The sequence below is a fragment of the Nansenia antarctica genome, assembly GCF_963989245.1.
Source record: "Nansenia antarctica genome assembly, contig: SUPER_18_unloc_1, whole genome shotgun sequence".
In the NCBI taxonomy this organism is placed as follows: domain Eukaryota; kingdom Metazoa; phylum Chordata; class Actinopteri; order Argentiniformes; family Microstomatidae; genus Nansenia; species Nansenia antarctica.
This window is the reverse complement of record NW_027663467.1, coordinates 704359-720549: the sequence shown is the minus strand read 5'-3', so window position 1 is coordinate 720549 and position 16191 is coordinate 704359.

The following is a 16191-nucleotide window of genomic DNA, read 5'->3' as shown; positions in this document are numbered from 1 at the left end:
TCGTAAACACGCTCTGAGAGCGCCGGAGCGCACGCTGGCTTCGATGTCACAGAGCGACCGAGTCGTTCGATTGGACGAGAGGCGTTCCGCGAGTGCTGATCGGATTTCCAGAGCGTGTTTACGAATGCACCCAGCCAGCTTTAGCGAATTGTATTCAAAGGGAATTATTTTCACCGGACAATATGTCCGACGACTTTTCAATTTGTCGGACTTCACCAAATTTTACCGGACAAAGACCGGCAATTGCCGGTTAACGGAAACCCAGCCGTGGGGTCATCCCAGGGATACTGCTAAAAATAAAATAATAAAGTGGGAGAGGATTTTCCACCCCCCGACGACTTAATACCCAGGTACACACAAACCTATTTTAATGCAAACAGTCAATAGAGTCACAGAGAAGAGTGCTGGGTGTGGGTAGCTCTCTGGGTAGCTGCTATTAGCTCGCAATTCCTTTCTTGGTGGGTCTTGTAGGTTAGCCTAGCTGGCTGTGGATTCTTGCAGTTGGGTTAACCAGTTGAAGCTAGCCGTGGATTGTTTCACTCCTTGCCTGCCTAGCTAGCTGTAGCCTTGAGTGCTATAAGCTCTACCGCGTGCCTGCTGCGCTAATGCGACAACAGGGCTAACGCTAGCTTAGTTTGCTAATGCTACGCTGGCTAGCAAGTGGCTAGTTAGCTACAGTTGCGGGCGCCACGGCTCCGTTTCCGGCCTACTTAGCTGTAGCTTTGAGTGCTATAAGCTCTACCGCGTGTCTGCTGCGCTATTGCAACAACAGGGCTAACGCTGGCTTAGTTGGCTACTCTACGCTAGCTAGCAAGTGGCTAGTTAGCTACAGTTGCGGGCGCCGCGGCTCCATTGCCGGCTGGCGGCTGCGTCACTAACCTGACCAGGCTTTAGCTTGCTCTTATCTCCGGTGAATGGATCCTTGTCCTCCCGGAGCTTCTGTTGCGTCCAACCGTGCTTGTATTTCCTTAGCTAACTGACGGTCCGTCCTCCTGCGGTCGTCAGCGGGTGTTTTACAATTGTTCAGCTCTCCCTCTAGTTAGCTGAATGGTGAATTTTCTGCTTGCTCCGGCAGTACGGGTGAAATGATGAGACTGACACAATTCGGTTTGATTTCCTTCTTCCTCTAATAAACAGATTGTAAAACTGAAAACACATTGATCCATTAGTACATGTAAATAATTAACAGTGAACGAACTAACAGAAAAGATTCAACAAACTACACAATCATTCAGAGCTCAACTTACCAACTCCCATCTCGCTCTATACTGTCATTCCGATTCCCTGCCACCCAGATTACCTCCATTAAGCCCGCCCCCATTTCTATCTAAGCCAATCACTCTCTGCATGCATACTTTTACCCAATCAAATGAATCAAACAATAAAATAAACTCCCAATCAAATACCCTCCCATGGATTAGCCAAACAGTCATTGATTGTTTTGCTGCTTTGAAAGAGAGACGAGCTAAATTTCAATACAAGTGAGCAGTATGTATGCCGTCCATATTTTGTATTTTGTAGTATGTAAATAGTTTTATCCATCCATTGCACATTATCAGCCCCTGTGCCACTGCTCTTTATCCTGGATTTGCTGCACCTAAAATAAAAGATGTGATAACTGAATACCAATGGCTGTGAGAGTCAATTTATTTAAGCCCGCTGATTTAGGTGAATTTACCCTTGAACGTGTCACCTTAACCATCAACGCAACAATTGCCCCCCCTGAGAGATTTGGCAGGAGCCGCCACTGCCCATGACTCATCTTCAACTTCCTGATTTCACGCCTCAGTAGCCAAATCCATTTCGCTCTACAGGGACGATGCACATGAATCAACATTTCTGTAAATCTATCAGCCAGTTTCAGCCAGACGGCTAATTTATAACTGAAGTTCCTGGGCAGGTAAATTCTGCCCCCTCCCTTCCTTCCTCCCTCCCTTCCTTCCTTCCTTCCTTCCTTCCTTCCTTCCTTCCTTCCTCACCTTCTTAATGTAGTTAATTCGAACCAGCACCCCTCTCCCCCTCTCGTTGAGGATGATGAGCTTCTCATCCAGCTTCTGTTGGTAGGCCATGACTCTGGACATGATGCTGCAAGGCTCCTCTAGTCTACACCCACACCTCCACCGGTTCCCTGGCAACCTCAGTCACGACTCGAACCTCCACCACTAGGACAAGTGCACCCGGCCCAAGCCCCGCCCCCCTAGCTGTCACATGGATGGTGGTAGATAGAGATGGTGGGTGGAGTCTAGACTGGGTGGTGACTAAAGGGAGGCTATTGAAGATTTTTTTTAGGGTGTGTTGAAATGTTCAAATGTTGAAAATGTGTGCCCAGTCTTTCGTGACGTTAGGGCCCCTGTGTATTGCTTTAGTTGACTTTTGTTAAGTTAATTTAACCCTTTTAAAACCAAGCACATATAACACAGACAAGCATACATATGTACATGAATAAAATCGTAGAGGATAATACACAATAAAGTACTTATTTCAGTTGTAGTCCTCTTTACAACACATTGGTTCGGCAAGATTGACAATAAAGTTGGCTACACTATGGCGAGGGAAGGATATCAAAACATAGAAATAAAGAAATTGAAAACATCTATTAACATGATTTGCTGTTACGTTGTTTCAGAATACTCCTCTTATATCTAAAGGCGAAACAGGAAGTGAAACACAGACAAGATGACATGATGGAAGTAGAGGCTTTGGATTTCCTGTCTGTTACTAACCCAGACCCTCCCCCTCTCCCCTCTGAACTGTCTCACTGGTAGTGTGTGATACACAAGCGTTTGTTCTTATATTACGTTAACAGTTTCTAACATCAACTTTGTTTGTTTTGTCTCTTGTATTTTGTCATTACCACATTCGTGTCAGCTATTATCGATCATGGCCCAATGACTTGTTAGTCTTCCCAAACATGCATTACAGCACGCTTACCAGCATCAGTTATGAGCAACAAGTAGCTACATCAGGTGCATCACCGTTACGCAGCTCTCCCTGAGATGATGTTGGCCACTAGGGGGAGTGCTCTCCCTGAGATGATGTTGGCCACTAGGGGGAGTGCAGAGGCAATAGAAATCACTTGTAGTCTTTTCTAACAGACCAGTTATTTTGTATCTGAACAGGCACCAACATTATCTTTTGACTTTTCAAGCTCTTTCGTTGAGGTAGAACCGTCCTCTTAGAGGTGGAACCTTTCTGTAATGTAAGAAAAAACTGGGAAAAGCAGGGAAGTTGGACGGATGCTGGTGGTATTCCACGCTGCAGCTGTGCTGCAACTGCTTACAGTTATTGCTGTAGAACTTGATATATATAACAATAGGCTCCAGAGATCTGGATATACATATAACACTAGGCTACAGAGATCCTTTCTCCAAACAAGATTTGTTTTGGAAGAGAATGTGATACTTTTGTGAAACAAAGAATGTAGCACTGTAGGTTGTCACATACCTTATCTCTGGAGCCTGTATACTTCATCCTGGCAAGTATACTCCATTTACCTGATAATGATAATCATGCAGAATGACAGTAAACAGAGCTCTTTATTGCTCCTGGTGATGAGGCCCTTCCTGTGTAGAGCTGCTAAAACTGTAACTAGCTCTTGTGGAACTGTAAGGCAAGGCAAGGCAAGGCAAGTTTATTTGTATAGCACATTTCATACAACAGGGGCAATTCAAAGTGCTTTACATGCATTATTTAAAAATACAGCAAGAGGAGCATAAGAAAATAAAAATTACAATGAATAAAAGCAAATATAAGAAGTAAATAGATAAAACATTTAAAAAGACAATAGTTAATGGAAAAAAGAGAGTGATAGAAGTGTTTGTGTTTAATCATAACTGGTGCAAAACATGAAGGTTTTTAGCTTAGATTTAAATATTTTAAGGGTTTGGGCCTGTTTGATTTCTTCAGGGAGTTTGTTCCAGGAGCATGCAGCAGCGTGACTGAAAGCTGCTGCACCGTGTTTTGTTTTTACTCTTGGAATTATTAGCTGATTTGTCTCAGCTGACCTTAGGGACCTTGCGGGAATATAGGGTGGGAGGAGATCTGATATGTATTTTGGTCCAAGACCATTTTGTGATTTGTATGTAATTAGGAGGATTTTGAATTCAATTCTCTGAGAGACTGGTAGCCAGTGCAGGGATCTCAGGATTGGTGTAATGTGTTCAAATTTCTTTGTTTTTGTTAGGACCCTAGCAGCGGCGTTTTGGATGAGCTGCAATTTACAAACAGCTCCTTTAGATAGGCCTGTTAGTAGACCATTACAATAATCAAGTCTACTCGAAACAAATGCATGGATGAGTTTTTCAAGGTCTTGCTTGGACATGAAACCTCTCATTCTTGTTATGTTTTTCAGGTGATAGTAGGCTGATTTAGTTATCGAATTTATGTGGCTGTTGAAGTTTAGATCGGAGTCTAGAATAACACCAAGATTTCTGACCTGTTTTTTAGCGTGAAGAGAGAGAGAATCAAGTTTTGCACTGACTTTCGATCTTTTGTCAGGTGCACCGAATACAATTATCTCTGTTTTTGTTTAGTTGGAGGAAGTTTTGTGTTATCCAGGCGTTTATTTGCTCAATGCAATTACAGAGATTGTCAATGGGACTATAGTCGTTCGGTGAGAGGGCTATGTAGATTTGAGTGTCATCCGCATAGTTGTGGTAGGCAATTTTGTTCTTTTTTATGATGTGTCCCAATGGAAGCATGTAGAGATTGAATAGAAGGGGGCCAAGGATTGACCCTTGGGGAACCCCACATGTCATTTTAATTTGGTCAGATACAAAGTTGCCAATGGAGACGTAGTAGCTTCTGTCCTGTAGGTAGGATCTAAACCAGTTTAGGGCAGTGCCCGAAAGTCCTACCCAGGTTTTTAGTCTATCTATTAGAATGTCATGGTCTACAGTGTCAAAGGCAGCACTAAGATCTAGTAGTACCAAAACTGAGATTTTTCTGGAGTCTGTGTTTACGGGAATGTCATTAAGGACCTTAATAAGGGCCGTTTCAGTGCTATGTAGGGGGCGAAAGCCTGATTGAAAGTCATCAAAGAGATCATTTAGGGTCAAATAATTGCTAAGTTGTTCGTGGGAAACCATTTCAATAATTGTTCCTGTACAGGGAAGGTTTGATATGGGTCTGTAGTTGTTTAGTACAAATGGGTTTAGGCCGTTCTGTTTTAGTAGAGGCTTAATAACTGCAGTTTTCAGGGCTTCAGGGAAGATTCCTGATGAAAGGGAGGTGTTAATTATTTGTATTAGTTCGCCTGCCATCCAGCTAAATATGTTTTTTAAAAAGCTTGTTGGCAGGACATCAAGGGCACAGGTGGATGGTTTAAGACGTGACATGATTTTATCTAGGGTCTTGTAATCAATGGTGTTCAATTGTGACATGGTTGTTATGTCCGCCCTATTTGGGGTTGTTAATGGGGACATGTTTTTCATGCCTGACACAGAAGACCTAATGCCTTGTCTAATGGTTTCTATTTTATAGTTAAAAAAGGATGCACGCTCATTGCATTTACTAGTCGAGTGAAATTCCTGAGCAATGGGTGTTGGGGGATTTGTTAGTCTGTCAACAGTTCTGAAAAGGATCAGGGCATTATTGATGTTATTGTTTATGATCTTAGATAAAAATGATTGCCTGGCACTTCTTATTTCTAAGTTATAGTTTTGAAGATTCTCTTTATAGATATCATAGTGGACTTGAAGGTTTGTTTTTCTCCATCTGCGCTCTGCTTTACAACATTCTCTTTTTTGGGTCTTTACGGATGGGGCAGTTCTCCAGGGAGCTTTTTGCTTACCAGAGATGCATTTGGATCTAATGGGTGCAATATCATCAATGGTTTTTGTGATTTTTAAGTTGAAATCGTGTAGAAGGTCATTTACTGAGGTTGGAATAGAAGTTTGGGGGCGGGGGGGGCGCTAGGGAAAAGGCCTGTGTGAACAGTGCACTGGTCTTTTCATTGATATATCGTTTGGAAATAGTTTTAGACATAGTTTGAATAACAGGAAAGATAGATACGTCAAAGAATATGCAACAATGGTAAGACATGGCAATGTCAGTTACAACAACATTTGAAATATCTAGGCCTTTGGTGATGATAAGGTCCAGAGTGTGACCTCGATTATGAGTAGGGAGGTTCACATGTTGTTGAAGTTCAAAAACATCTAACAGAACAGAGAGTTCTTTGGCTTTGTTGTCCTCTGAGTTATCTACATGAATATTGAAATCACCAGCAATGATCAGACCATTAAATTCAGTAGTAATGATGGAGAGAAGCTCTGTAAGTTCATTAAGTGAGTGTTTGTTTTTGCTGTTGCAGTTCGACAGCGCTAGAATCTTAAAAATTGCTATCTATACTGAACTCTATTGAGAAAGCATTTTTTGTAAATTAATAGCTTTCCTATCCCATATAACATCGGGACCTCGTTCCTCTGAATCCGACGCCGGGAGGCTGAGTCGGGATTACCAGCGTTATTAGTTAGCTACCGCGGCTAACCAGCTAGCCACCTTTACACTTTTTAAACTGGCTTTTTTCTATCGGGATACCTCCCCGAACTACTAACAACCTTATATATTCTTATATCACATATTTCTGTAATACTCCTAGCTCACCATAATCAAATAGTTTTTCCATAATCAAATTGTTTTTCTCTCTCTGCAAATAACACCACTTTTCTCTTTCATGGCCTGCCAGCGCTGCCTGGAGCTTAGCTACCAGGTTGAGGAGATGAAGGGACGAATCTCAACTCCCCACCAGATCAGACAAGGGGAGTCGCATCTTAGTTCACTTTATGACACATTACATAAAACAATAATTACAGACATAGAAAGCACACAAACCACAACATCAAAGCCTCCACCTCCACCTGTAAGCCCAATCCCAGGTGAAACTCACTCTGTCCCTACATCACCAGGGACTTGGACCACCGTCAGGAAGAGGAGTCGTACCATCAACTCCCCTGGCACCAACCCCCATGAGGCCCTCCTGCTGCGGAACAGCTACTAGGCGCTGCAGAGCCACCAGTCCACACCGAAGCCGAAGAGAGCCAGGGCCTGCACCACCACCCCCCCCCCCCCTCCCTCTCTCTCTCCCCCTCTCCCACCCTGTGCCCCCTACAGGTCCATCACGCCGCCAGCAGAGGAAACTACAGTTCGTGTCTCCTCCCCCCCCCCGCACCCGCTCTTCTCTCCCCCCCCCCCCCCTCTGTGCTTGTAATAGGCTCGTCCATGGTCCGCCATGTTGCAGTCCCGAAGGCCAGAACCCACTGCATCCCAGGTGCCACGGTGAGGGACGTCGCCGAGGTCGTCCCGATGCTGGTGGAAGATGCCCCCCAGGCCACCTCCGTCATCATCCACGTGGGTGCCAACGACATCGGACGGGAGAGGTCGGAGGAGCTGAAGGACGACTTCCGAGCCCTCATCACCACCGTCAAGGGCACAGGTAAGACCTGCATCATCTCGGGCCCCTTCCCGAGTCCCAGGTATGGCGACACCAAATACAGTAGAATTCGAAGTCTTCACCTTTGGCTACAGGGATACTGCTGTCGTATGCAAATCCCATTTATAGACAATTTCACCACGTTCTTTAACCGTAGTGAGCTGTTTGCGAGAGATAGGTTTCACCCAAACAGGTATGGTGCCCGCCTGCTGTCCATGTCCATGGACCTCGCTGCCCAGCCTTGGACCTGGCCGGTGCCCTGTCAACGCTGATGTGGGATGAGTCCGATCCATTCCTCTAACACCAAACATGCCATCCAGACTATTGTCTCCCATCGGACTCCCACCACCACAAATAAGGTAATACATGGCGCAAATTTGAGAAATGTATTACCCATTTCATTAAGTATTCCCTCGAGTCAGTCCCAGTGTCAAAATGACATCTCCATGGCAATTTTGAATATCAGGTCCCTATCGAACAAAAAAACATTTATCATAAATGAGCTCATTTGTGATAGAAAACTCGACTGTATGCTACTCACAGAAACCTGGCTAGATACAAATGGAGCAGCAGCCCTTATTGAGGCATCTCCCCCCAACTACAGTTTTTTCCAATCAATCAGAAATGGAAAAAATGGGGGAGGAACAGCTACCATAGCTTCAAATAACCTAAACTGCAGGAGCATATCCTTTGATATATTCTCCTCTTTTGAATATCATGCCACAGTTATGGCATGCCAACCACCTATTCTAACGGTAACTGTATACAGGCCGCCGAAACCAGCCCCTACCTTCCTACCTGACTTCTCTGAGTTCCTATCCATTATCCATCCCAACTATGATAGGATTATTATCACTGGTGATTTTAACTTTCATGTTGATAATGAGGCTGACTTGAGGGCTAGGGATTTTATTCACCTCTTGAAATCTATGGATTTTATCCAACATGTCAATGAACCCACTCACAATCATGGCCATACCCTTGATCTTGTGATTACAAAGGGTCTTGAGGTCTCAATATCAGGTATCAGCGACCTGGCCCTCTCTGACCATTTCTGTATTTTTTTTACCATTGTAACACGTAAAGCTGAAAGCAATGCTGAACGTGTTGTTAAAAAACGTTATCTTACCCCTGCAGTGGCTGAGAATTTCAAAGCTTTGATGAACAGTAATCGCACAACTCCCACGTTATGTGAAAACGACTTAGTAATTACCTTTAACAATAAAGTAAAAATGGCCCTAGACTCCCTGGCTCCTACCAAACTAAAAAAGGTTGGAGCCAAGAGGAGAGCACCATGGCGAAACAGTGAAATAAATCTCCTAAAGAGAACATGTAGGAAAGCTGAGCGCAGATGGAGAAAGAGCAAATTACAGATTGATCAGAATATTTTTAAAGAACATCTATCTGCCTTTAACTTGGCAATGCGAAATGCTAGAAAAAAATCACTTCTCAAATATAATATTTACAAACAAGAATAACCCCAGGGTCTTGTTCTCGACAATTGATTGCCTTGTAAACCCTGCTCCTAGAACTCTAGACGGCGCAGCCTCTGTCACCAAATGCGAGGAATTTGCAGCCCACTTCAGGGATAAGATAACAAATATTAGAATGTGTATTACTCAGGAAAGACTAGGTTTGTGTAACACTACAGATCCGCCACCACAGAACATGACTATGAGCATGTTCACCATGATTAGTACGGAAACATTAGGTAAAATTGTGTCACAGCTTAAACCGTCTACGTGTCCTCTTGACCCTATTCCTACCACCTTTTTTAAGGACATTTTTGAATCTGTGTCTGATGACATACTAGGCATTGTAAATCACTCCCTACTTAAAGGGATATTTCCAGCGGCGCTTAAAACTGCCCCGGTTAGACCCACCCTGAAGAAAAGTTCCTTCTGATCCAAAAAACTGTAGACCAATATCCAATCTCACTTTTCTAAGCAAAATTTTAGAAAAGGCAGCGTATAGACAGCTTCATGAATTTGTTGTCTTAAATAATAGGTATGACCCACTTCAGTCAGGTTTCCGATCATACCACAGCACAGAAACCGCTTTGCTTAAGGTAACTAATGACCTTAGGATAAATGCAGACTCGAAAAAACTCTCGATTCTTGTACTCTTAGACTTAAGTGCAGCCTTTGATACGGTAGACCATTCCATACTTATTGAGAGACTTGAAAACTGGGTTGGCCTCTCAGGTCCGGTCTTAAACTGGTTCAGGACTTACCTGACTGACCGAGACTACTTTGTAGCCCTTGGTGACCATAAGTCAAAAAATTATAGCACAACCTGTGGAGTTCCCCAGGGGTCCATTTTAGGACCGTTGCTTTTTAGCCTATACATGCTACCCCTCAGTTCTGTTATCAAGAATCATAGCGTTAACTACCACAGCTATGCTGACGACACTCAGCTTTATATCTCAGTAACTCCCAACGACTACAAGATGATCGACCACCTGATAGATTGTATTGCCGATATTAATATTTGGATGACACAAAACTTTCTCCAACTCAATCAAGAAAAAACAGAGGTATTGATCATTGGCGAGAAAACTGTGAGAGAGAAATTATCTGCACACTTGAAAACACTAGCTCTTAACACTAAGTGTCAGGCTAGGAATCTTGGGGCGGGTTTCACAGACAAGGCTTAAGCCTAGTCCTGGACTAAACCACACTTTCCATGAAAATCTCCATTGAATATGCTTTTTAGTCTAGGATTAGGCTTAAGCCTTGTCTGTGAAACCGGCCTTTGGTGTCATAATTGACCCAGATCTAAATTTTGAAACTCATATTAATAATACTATTAAAACATCCTTCTACCATCTAAGAAACATCACTAAGGTAGAATCATTTCTCTCCCAGGCAGACACTGAAAAATTAATGCATGCGTTTGTTACTAGTAGTGTTGTGAAGGCCCACAGTTTAGTGCCAGTTTAGTTTCCCCAAACCAGCCCTATTTTTGCCCCTAGTATTTCCTTTGTTATTTTCTATACAATTATATACGTTTGTGAAGTATATGTATTATTATTGTACTGTTTATATATATGTTGATGACGTAGTATATCCGGGGTGTGTCTGTGACCCGGATGTTACGTTCGGTGGTGCCTATATAAGAGACGGAAGGGCGGAGTCAGTCAGAGTGTGTGGTGAGCAGCAGAACGAGAGAGAAGCAGTACGAGAGAGAATAACGAGAAGCCGATCCAAGATGGCGGATTCAGCAGCGCGCACCCCGTGCAGCAACTGAAGACGCCAGGAAAGCGATCATCGAGTGTACCACGGTAGCCCGTTTTAGTTGTGTTCAACGTTGGACGAAGCGGGACGCCAGCTGGACATTAATCGTCGCCTCCACGAGCGAACACAGACTCCAGCGGAGCTTCTACGCGGACCACTTCATCGACGCACAGGCCATTCAACCAGGCCTCAACGCGCACCACGCCACTGGACTATAAGCCTGTTCAGGCCAGAGACTATCAGTGAGTGATTGAGAGTGTGTGTGGCCGGCCGGGTGGGAATGTATATATGGGGATGTATACAACCGTCGTGTAATAAATGTGTTGTTCATCTGTAATACCGTGTGTTAGTTGTTTGTAGCTTCAATGCTAATGCTAGTTGTTTGTAGCTTCAATGCTAATGCTAGTTGTTTGTAGCGCTAATGCTAATGCTAGTTGTTTGAAGGCTAATGCTAATGCTAGTTCCCTTGCTAATGCTAACGACATTAACTGCCAGTCTAACGGTTTGCTGTCGCCCCCTGCCTGTATCCTCCTATACTGCCTATTTAGCTCCCTTAGTTAGATAACCAGCCCCTTCCTAAATTATACAGTCCTTTTCAGCTACTCCCTGGTTACAATTGGTCCTTCGAGCCGGATTGGTAGTGTAGTGATAGCATGGCTGAGCGCAGCCAACCAGACCAGACAGTTACCCCCCTTTCTCCGCCCCCTGAGCCAGAGCCACGACCACAGAGAGTCCCGCGGTTGCCTCCGAGGTTACAGGAGTATGAGCTTGAGCTCGAAAGCTCACCGAGTGGTAGCGAGGAGCGCACTCCACGGGATACAGTGGTCGGAGAGGCCGAGGTGTCCGCCGGCGCGCGGGTGGCTAGCACTGAGACAGCCCTCAAAGAGCACCAGCCTGAGGATGAGATGGCAGAACCGCAGGGTTTTGCCGTGGAAACGGAAGAACAGGAAGGAGAGGCCCGGTCCGACAGCGCCTGCGGGCGGAAGAGGGAGGGCCTCAGCCTTCACGATCTGCCTCCCAGTACGGCGCGCTCGAGACCTAGCTCCTGCCGCTCAGTGGCTTCCTACCGGTCCAGGGCTTCCGTGGGCAGTTATGCCTCTGGGGCGGATAGCCTGCACTCCAGAGGGAGTAGTGCCGCGCTGTCAGAATATATGCGCCAACAGGCCGAGATGGCGTTAGAGCGGGAGCGCCAACAGGCCGAGATGGCGTTAGAGAGGGAACGCATCCATTTCGAGCGCGAGCGCCTCCAGATGGAGGCGGCGGGGAGACAGCGCCAGGAGACGCTAGAACGCGAACGCCTCCAGATGAACGGAGCGGAACGCGCGGCGGAGAGACAGCGCCAGGAGGCGCTAGAACGTGAACGCTTCCAGATGGAGCGCGACCGCCTCCAGACGGAGAGACAGCGCCAGGAGGCGCTAGAACGTGAATGCCTCCAGCGCCAGGAGGCGCTAGAACGGGAACGCTTCCAGATGGAGCGCGACCGCCTCCAGACGGAGAGGCAGATGAACGGAGCGGAACGTGCGGCGGAGAGACAGCGCCAGGAGGCGTTAGAGAGGGAACGCATCCAGTACGAGCGCGAGCGCCTCCAGATGGAGGGGGCGGAACGCGCGGCGGAGAGGCAGATGGCGAGAGAGCAACTGCACGCAGAGAAGATGGAGGAAATGATGCAGACCATGCGCGACGTGTGCATCAGCAGAACTCCGTCGGCCTGTAGCTCCAGAGTATCATCCGCACGGCCCTCTCGAGTGCCATCTCCTGAACCCCCCGCCGATGGCTCCATGACCCCCGCCAGGACTGTCCAACTACAGGCCCAGCTGACCACCTGGAAGGAAGAGGACCAGGGACCCGACCGCTACGCGGCCCAGAGGGAGCCAGCGTCGCTGCCCGGGAGGGGAGTCATCCCCCAAGAGCGTAGCACACCCCTAGGTCCTCCAGTGCACCAAAATGCATGCAGGCCGGACACCCAGACCGTCACTCCAGCACCGATGATCCACTACAGGATGTTCCCCCAGGTGGAGGGACCCAAGTTCCCCTTCTTCAAGGACGAGGACAGGAGCCAGTATGTGGAGCTACGCATCTGCCTAGACACGCTCTTGGACAACTCCTGCTCCGAGTCCTACAAATATGCGATTCTCCTTCAGCATGTGAGGAACCCCAGAGCCCACAACATGGTACTGGCCCATGCCTCCGCACCGACACCTTACACCAGAGCGCTCGCTGACTTGGATGCCCGCTACGGTCGTCCCTGGAACCACGCCCTTGCTGAACTGCAAGCCCTCGAACAGCAGGCCCCCATCAAGGATGACCGGGCGCTGGATGACTTCGCGCTCCGCGTGCACACCTTGGTTGGGATGCTGAAGACGCAGGGCCCAGCTGGCGCCAGCGAGATCAACAGCACCTCCAACGTAGAGCGGCTGCTCCGCAAGATCCCACGCTTCCGGCAGGAGAGGTTCCGGCGACAGCAGCGCGTTCGTAACCCCGAGAAGTTGGGTCTGAGCATGGATGCCTTCGCGGAGTTCCTACTGGAGGAAGTGCATGACACCAACGTAGACGCCATGGGTTACGCTGAGCCGAAGAAGGAGAGGGAGAAGGGAGACCGCTGGGACGGGCCGAGCTCGAACAGAGGACGCCCAGTAGGAGTGCTGCACACGGAGGAGGAGCCTCGGAGAGAGAGGACCACCCGACCTGAGGGAAAGGATTCCTCTCAACCCCCTCCAAAGGGACGGAGAGGTCCACCGCCATGTCCGTACTGCACCAGCGAGCACTGGCTCAATGAGTGCAGTGACTTCAACAACCTGAGTACCGAGGCCAAGCAGAGGTGGCTCGAGAAGAACCAGAGGTGCTGGAACTGTGGGCGCGACCATCTGGCGAAGAACTGCACCTTGAGGAGGAAGTGCAACCGCTGTGAGGAGGTCCACCTCCACATCCTACACGAGGTCTCCCTCGCCAGGTCCACGGAGGGCAACAGAAGCCCTAGGTCCGGTCGCGCACCGGAAGAGGAAACCCCTGTCTACTACCTAGACTCGCCACAGAGCAGCGGCTCCAAGGTTCTACTGAAGGTGGTGAAGGTCCGACTTCACCACAACAACGCTGTGTACGACACGTACGCCGTTCTAGACGACGGGTCGGAACGGACCATCCTTCTCCAGGGGGCAGTGCGCCAGTTGGGGCTCCAAGGGACTGCGGAGAAGCTGACTCTGCGCACGATACGTCGCGACCTTAAAGAGGTCACCGGGGCGAGAATCAACTTCTCTATCTCCCCGGCGGGGCGGCCGTCGGATAGACATCGGCTTCAGAATGTCTTCACCGCCGACCAGCTAGCGCTCTCCCGCTACGACTACCCCCTGGAGAGGTTACGCGCAAGATATCCCCACCTACGGGGAGTAGACCTACACCCGATAGAAGGAGCGGAGCCAACCCTTCTCATCGGCTCGGACAACGCTGAACTGATCGTGTCGCTCCGTCCTCCGCTGAGAGGACCACGAGGCTGCCCGATGGCTATTAAGACGGCGCTTGGGTGGGCCCTCCAAGGCGCTACCGAGTGGAGAGAGAGGGACGGGAGAGCTACGTCATCCCTCCATGTCCGAACCGAAGAAGCAAACCAACCAACCGGACCGCCTGGAGTGGAATCTATTGCTGCCAGTGCACCTGGAACAGTTAGTACCACAAATGGTTCAACGCAGGATGACCAACCAAAGAAGAAGTCTCTGTGGACAGAGCATAAGTCTCTGGATGTGAAGACCTACTACTACAACTCCCAGACTAAGGAGTCCCGGTGGTGGCGCTACCGTGCCATGGCGGCAACAGCTGTTGCCGAGGAACACCTGCAGGTGGCCATGCACCCTCACGTGGCCGAGGTCAGCATTGACGCACCCGTCAACTCCGTCAAGTACACGTCAGCCATGAAAGTCTCAGCCAGTATTGTAGACGCCTCCAAGGAGGAAAGGCCGAAGTTGGCGAAGAAGAGAGTAAAGTGGAACCCAGAAGAGGAGGCCAAGCAGGCCTTCAAAGAGCTTCTGGAGGAGGATGGTGGTTCATCCGACGCGTCATGGGAGCAAACCATGAGAATGATCATCAACGACCCACGCTACAGCGCCCTGCCCAAGCTGAGTGAGAAGAAGCAAGTGTTTAAGGCCTACCAGGCTAAGAAGGAGAAGGAACAAGCCAAGCAGCTCAGGAAGAGGAACTGTGAGGCGCTGACGAGCATTCTGGACAACATGGCCAACGTCACCTACTGCACCACCTGGTCCGAGGCCCAGCAGTACCTGCTGGACGACCCCTCCTTCGCTGAGTACGAGGCGCTGGAGAACATGAACCAGGAAGACGCTCTGCTCTGCTTCGAGGAGCACATCCGCGCCCTGGAGAAGGAGGAGAAGCAGACGATTCTGCTGAGGGAGAGAGACAAGATGTCCGAAGGTGCCGTGGTACTGGTGAGGGACCAGTCCCTTCCGCGCGCCGCCTGGCAGACAGGCAGAGTGGTCGACACTATCACCTCCTACCTCTCGCTGCTAGAGCAGCCTAGCCAGTGTGCCTTCTTAGTTAACTGAAACCGAGGGTTTCATGGGGCGGCTGTTGTGAAGGCCCACAGTTTAGTGCCAGTTTAGTTTCCCCAAACCAGCCCTATTTTTGCCCCTAGTATTTCCTTTGTTATTTTCTATACAATTATATACGTTTGTGAAGTATATGTATTATTATTGTACTGTTTATATATATGTTGATGACGTAGTATATCCGGGGTGTGTCTGTGACCCGGATGTTACGTTCGGTGGTGCCTATATAAGAGACGGAAGGGCGGAGTCAGTCAGAGTGTGTGGTGAGCAGCAGAACGAGAGAGAAGCAGTACGAGAGAGAATAACGAGAAGCCGATCCAAGATGGCGGATTCAGCAGCGCGCACCCCGTGCAGCAACTGAAGACGCCAGGAAAGCGATCATCGAGTGTACCACGGTAGCCCGTTTTAGTTGTGTTCAACGTTGGACGAAGCGGGACGCCAGCTGGACATTAATCGTCGCCTCCACGAGCGAACACAGACTCCAGCGGAGCTTCTACGCGGACCACTTCATCGACGCACAGGCCATTCAACCAGGCCTCAACGCGCACCACGCCACTGGACTATAAGCCTGTTCAGGCCAGAGACTATCAGTGAGTGATTGAGAGTGTGTGTGGCCGGCCGGGTGGGAATGTATATATGGGGATGTATACAACCGTCGTGTAATAAATGTGTTGTTCATCTGTAATACCGTGTGTTAGTTGTTTGTAGCTTCAATGCTAATGCTAGTTGTTTGTAGCTTCAATGCTAATGCTAGTTGTTTGTAGCGCTAATGCTAATGCTAGTTGTTTGAAGGCTAATGCTAATGCTAGTTCCCTTGCTAATGCTAACGACATTAACTGCCAGTCTAACGGTTTGCTGTCGCCCCCTGCCTGTATCCTCCTATACTGCCTATTTAGCTCCCTTAGTTAGATAACCAGCCCCTTCCTAAATTATACAGTCCTTTTCAGCTACTCCCTGGTTACAAGTAGGCTAG